We start from the raw sequence: 6,428 nt of genomic DNA on the forward strand, positions 1-6,428 counted from the left end.
AACGTAAATAATTTATATATTTTTTTATTTAAGTTTTATTTACTAAATACCACTATTACTTAAAATCTATTGTGACACATGTTTCGACGCATTTCGTATCATTTTCATGACAATGAATAGATTTAAAGAAATACTGGATTTACCAAATAAAATTTTAATAAAAAATGTATAGATCTTATAGACCATAAAATGACTGCCGAGTCAATTAATGAAAATAATTAATATTTTTTTTTTCATATTTTTTTTGACATCTCATCAAAGATGAAGAAGAATATGGAAGTCTGGGCATTTACGGGGCTGACGACCGTCATAGGCTGGTTTAAGTGATCACTTTACACACGTGTAACATTCACCAATTCTACCCATTATTGACAACCACATCACTCAAATTCTTGAAAACTCTATATATATAAATCAATTTTGAAACATTGTTCTTGAATCACTAGAACTTCACTAGAGACATGTATTGGTGAGATGAAAAGAAGCTTTGTATTGAGCAGAAACTCTTATATAATATGAAAAATAACTTCTATAATTGGAGATAATCCAGATTTGTGAACAAGTATTTGGACACACTCAAAATGTTGTAAATATTTTTTTATTGGGGGAATTTTGATATGAATTTTCTTATCGTTATACCCTTCTAGGATATTATTAATATGTCATCTTCTTTGATATTTTTTATCTTTTTTATATTCATATCATTCGAAGGGAATAAAATGAGAAACGCAATGAGAATATACAGAATCTGGGCAACTTGGAGTTCATTAGTGAATAAAAAAGCTCCCATTGAACACAATGTGAGAGCCGTAAATTCGCAATTTCCCGGGAAAAGATTTATTTAACCGATACGCTTTGGTTCGCTTTAGTCTGCGGATGTTTGGTTTCATGTATAAGTGGGTACTAGGGGAGTGTGGCGATATGGCTTCGCGAACACTCGGCTGGAAAAGTGCCTATAAAGTGAACCGCGGAATGACATTGATACATTTCGCGAGACATCCAAATTTATTAAATTATTGTGGATTGAATTAATAGCAACACACATCGAACACACGATGAACTTATGATTCAAACGCTTATCAGCACCCAATGGTGCATAGGGCACTGCATCATATAAATGCAGTATTATCTTGATTGTTAAAACATGAGGGAAAGGTGAACAGCCCTCCTCTTCAGAAACCAGCCCGGGGTAGTATTGAATAAATATTAGAGTGAAAAAATTGTTTATAGTTATTTGATCCCCCCCTGGGAATCGAACCCGGGACCTCAAGTTGGCCGATATGGGTCAGAGGGCAAGTTTCATGAATATAGCGGAATTTGAAATACATCGCCGTTTTTAAGTATTTTTAGCTGGGTTTTCAAGGATATAACAATTTTAAACAATAAAACCCACAATTGGCATTCCGATAGAGCATTTATTTTAAAATCTATTAAATTGGATCTGGCGGATTTTGAAATAAGGCGACACATTTATCCTTTAAACATGTCTACATAAAATTATGACAAGTTACTCTTAACTATTACAATGTTTTGGGTACATGAATTATCAAAGCTAATATTTCAATATTTATCCTTTTAACATGTCTACATAAAATTATGACATGTTATTCTCATTATAACATTGTTTCGGGAACATGAATTATCATTAATATTATATTTTTCAATATTTTTCCTTTAATATGTTTACATAAAATTATGATAAGTTACTCTAACTTTTATAATGTTTTGGGTACATGAATTATCAAAGCTTATATTTCAATATTTATCCTTTTAACATGTCTACATAAAATTATGACAAGTTACTCTTACTATTATAATGTTTTGAGTACATGAATTATCAAAGCTAATATTTCAATATTTATCCTTTAAACATGTCTACATGAAATTATGACAAGTTATTCTAACTATTACAATGTTATGGGTACATGAATTATCAAAGCTAATATTTCAATATTTATCCTTTAAACATGTCTACATAAAATTATGACATGTTATTCTCATTATAACATTGTTTCGGGAACATGAACTATCATTACTAATATTTCAATATTATCCTTTAATATGACTTCATATATTAATGAAAAGTTACTCAAATAATAACAATGTTTCGGGAACATGAATTATCATTACTTATATTTTAATATTTTCCCTTTAATATGTCTACATACAATTATGACAAGTTACTCTAACTATTACAATGTTTTGGGTACATGAATTATCAAAGCTAATATTTCGATATTTATCCTTTAATATGACTACATTAAATTATGACAAGTTACTTAAACTATTATAATGTTTTGAGTACATGAATTATCAAAGCTAATATTTCAATATTTATCCTTTAAACATGTCTACATAAAATTATGACATGTTATTCTCATTATAACATTGTTTCGGGAACATGAACTATCATTACTAATATTTCAATATTATCCTTTAATATGACTTCATATATTAATGAAAAGTTACTCAAATAATAACAATGTTTCGGGAACATGAATTATCATTACTTATATTTTAATATTTTCCCTTTAATATGTCTACATACAATTATGACAAGTTACTCTAACTATTACAATGTTTTGGGTACATGAATTATCAAAGCTAATATTTCGATATTTATCCTTTAATATGACTACATTAAATTATGACAAGTTACTTAAACTATTATAATGTTTTGAGTACATGAATTATCAAAGCTTATATTTCAATATTTATCCTTTAAACATGTCTACATAAAATTATGACAAATTACTCTAACTATTACAATGTTTTGGGTACATGAATTATCAAAGCTAATATTTCAATATTTATCCTTTTAACATGTCTACATAAAATTATGACATGTTATTCTCATTATAACATTGTTTCGGGAACATGAATTATTATTACTTATATTTTAATATTTTCCCTTTAATATGTCTACATACAATTATGACAAGTTACCATAACTATTGCAATGTTTTGAGTACATGAATTATCAAAGCTTATATTTCAATATTTATCCTTTTAACATGTCTACATAAAATTATGACAAGTTATTCTAACTATAACAATGTTTTGGGTACATGAATTATCAAAGCTTATATTTCAATATTTATCCTTTAAACATGTCTACATAAAATTATGACATGTTATTCTCATTATAACATTTTTTCGGGAACATGAATTTTTATTACTTATATTTCAATATTTTTCCTTTAATATGTCTACATAAAATTATGACAAGTTACTCTAACTATTATAATGTTTTGGGTACATGAATTATCAAAGCTAATATTTCAATATTTATCCTTTAATATGACTACATAGATTAATGAAAAGTTACTCAAATAATAACAATGTTTCGGGTACTTGAATTATAACTTATTTTACATTATTTATCATTTAAATGTTTGCCTTTGTTAGCGTAAGGCATAAGAGAAGTAAAGAGATAAGCCCTAAATGACTATCGATCCACGTAATTAGGTAGCAAACCTTAAGGGATTTGAATTTCTTATTTTATTACTGAGAGCTTTGTAAATTCGAGTAATATTTTAGAAGGCAAAGCACTACAGTTATTGAAATGTTTCATTTTCACGATTTAGCTGATTTATGTGTACTTTACTTCATTTATACATTATTTAAGTTTGTAGCATATTAAAATGCGTTGCGAACATGAATATCTACTCAATCGTGGATTAAATATTTTATTCATTTATTTTAAATTCTACTAAATAAAAATATTTAATTTACATACTTTACTTAAACTTTTATAATTATTTTGATATATACAATGTATATTTATGTTTTTTTTTGAAAAATGATGAAGAAATTGATTTTGTAACATTTAAGTACATAGTTTATATATTTTTTCTTTTTATTTAAATGAAACTTTTTACGCCAATTTATAAATAAAATAGATCTGGTACAATTGATAAGGCTTGTACACATCCACATATGTACATGTAATAAGCACATATTATTAAACGTAAATAAAACATACATGTTAAAATACAAAGATAATATAAGCGTCATAATAATTATAAATTTTAAAATTTAAGTTAAAGAGATAAAAACTAAAAAACCTATCATCATCCCACTTTTCTGCAGGGTTACGCAGATTAAATAGTCACAGCACTTTTTTTTACAAACAGTACAATTTGCTTTTCCACATCTCCTAATATACACCCGCCGATTATTCTGACTTCTGACTTGTCTACTTTCAAGTTTTGATCATGCCATGTTTTATTTGGTCTTCTTGTAATGACCATACTTTCATATTCTTCTTCATCTTTTTTTTTTGGAATCTGAGCCCGCCATCCACCCGCAGCAGTTATAGAGTCCTGAGGGACTTTCTGTCAGCTGCACATAGAGGAAAATCTTCAAAATATTTCTGAAGAAATAAATAATGCTCTATTCAATTAATGAGGGGGGAGGAGGATGTACGGACAGAGGCCGACACTTCGTCCCCACCCCTCGGGATCCCCTCATTACCTCTTTTACTTTTAATAAAATAAAACAATAAGAAAACAAACAAAAAAAACAAAAAAATAACAATGTTTGCAAAAAATATATATATACAATTTAAGACGAACAAAAACAATGACTTAAAGACTAAAGTAATAGAGAACTACTAACTAATATAAAAAAACACTGTTATTTACATTAAGAGAAGAAAAAAAACATAAATAAAGAAGGACTTCCCGGGTGAACAAAGGCAGAGGATCCAAATACCACCCCCGTAAGGGGAGGAAAAAACACAAAAGAACGTGTGCTTTCCGCTTGGAAGGTAGCACAGTCCCAACCGTATCAGCATCCCACAGGAACAGCAGCCTGTCCCACCAAATCAATCTCACCTAGGCGTCCGCGCATCTAAGGAGTTCCCAACGAGATACCCAAGTCCGGACAAACCGACGGAAGAGTGCAAAATTCGTACTGTTGGCCATCAGATCCACTTTCCACGCTGGTCGCATGACCCCTGTCAGACCATTCTTTTTCATCTATGTTGAGATATCATAAATGTAGAATACCTCTCATTCGTCGATTGGTTTGTGACAAAATATTCCCTACGTCTATAATACATTTCAGCCATATTTACATTTCGATGAAACGACTCAAAGAAAAATAATTTATCAAGGTTTGTAAAAACATTTTAGACGGTACGCAATTAAGTAGAATGCAGCAATTAACTAAAATGTTTGAAATAAAATTTGCAATAGAAAATCCTTATTTTATTTTAGTCACAAAATTTCGCAGACGGCATAATGTCTTCTCTAATCGACTCAATTAGTCGTAAAAAGTTCATTGTACCAGAAAGCTCGTAAATTAATATTGCGCTTGCGAAAGCTTAAAATGTAATATTTATACAAAATGTTAATTTAAAGAATTTATTTAGCCTTTTTAAAATGTCAAAGTTTTGTGACTTTTCAACGCTCTGAAATTCAGTATTTTTAATGTGTTTTTCATGCCATTTTAAAACATCTTTCTTATTAGTTATGAGTTATTCTGTACTTTTTTGTTCTTTATTTTTATTTGTTTTTATTTTATTATAATGGCAAAGGTTATATTATATTTCACAGTGTAAGATAATGAAATAAAAATAGAAATGTTAAGGGAACTTAAGACGATATTTAGTAAACATTGCACTTATGTGTCCTTACATAGTGATTTGTTTTTTGTATTTTGTGAATCTCTTTAAAAAATTGCGTTATTTCAATTGTTATAATAGACACTGCATTTTTCATTCTACGGATGAAATATGCAGAAAATTTGAATAATTTTAATGAAACCTTTAAATTTTTACAAAATATCTAAAATGAAATGTGAAAAATCATTAAATAAAAAATAATAAATTACCATATTTTCAGTACATTGCTCACTACTTTTTAAAGTTACTATTATGAGTTTTTTCTGTCGTCAAAAGTAAATGAGTTTTTCTTCAGACTTTTCCTTACTAAATATGCTTTCATCTCTACGTCACACGTCGTGTCGTCGAGATCACTAGACCCTTTTAATATTTCCCAAGCGTTCAATGCCTCCTTGTGCACAAACTGAAAGCGTGATGAAGCAATGAACTCAAGTCTTGTAATAATTCAGTCGTACATACGCTACCGACCATCAGCGTTTCATAAAGGCAGAGAAATATGGAATTTTGTACCAAGCGAAGAAGAACTATCAATATTAAAGAAAGAATTTGGAAGAATGAGACGAAATTAAAATTTTATTACTTTCATAATAAATCTTTTTTTTTTAAATATTAAAATCAAACACTGATTTTTAGGGTCTACTACGTTCTATATTTTATTTTTAAAATTTACAATTTTTTTGCCAGTTGTTTTACCTTGTTAGGGCATTATCAAACTACAGTGAAGATTGAATGGACTGAGGGTCCTTATATTGCTTTATAATTCTAGGCATTTGAGTAACAATTAGTCCAGCAAAACATG

The sequence above is a fragment of the Brachycentrus maculatus genome, unplaced genomic scaffold (genome assembly GCF_059751285.1).
Source record: "Brachycentrus maculatus isolate JH-2025_06_01 unplaced genomic scaffold, ASM5975128v1 h1tg000438l, whole genome shotgun sequence".
Taxonomy (NCBI): domain Eukaryota; kingdom Metazoa; phylum Arthropoda; class Insecta; order Trichoptera; family Brachycentridae; genus Brachycentrus; species Brachycentrus maculatus.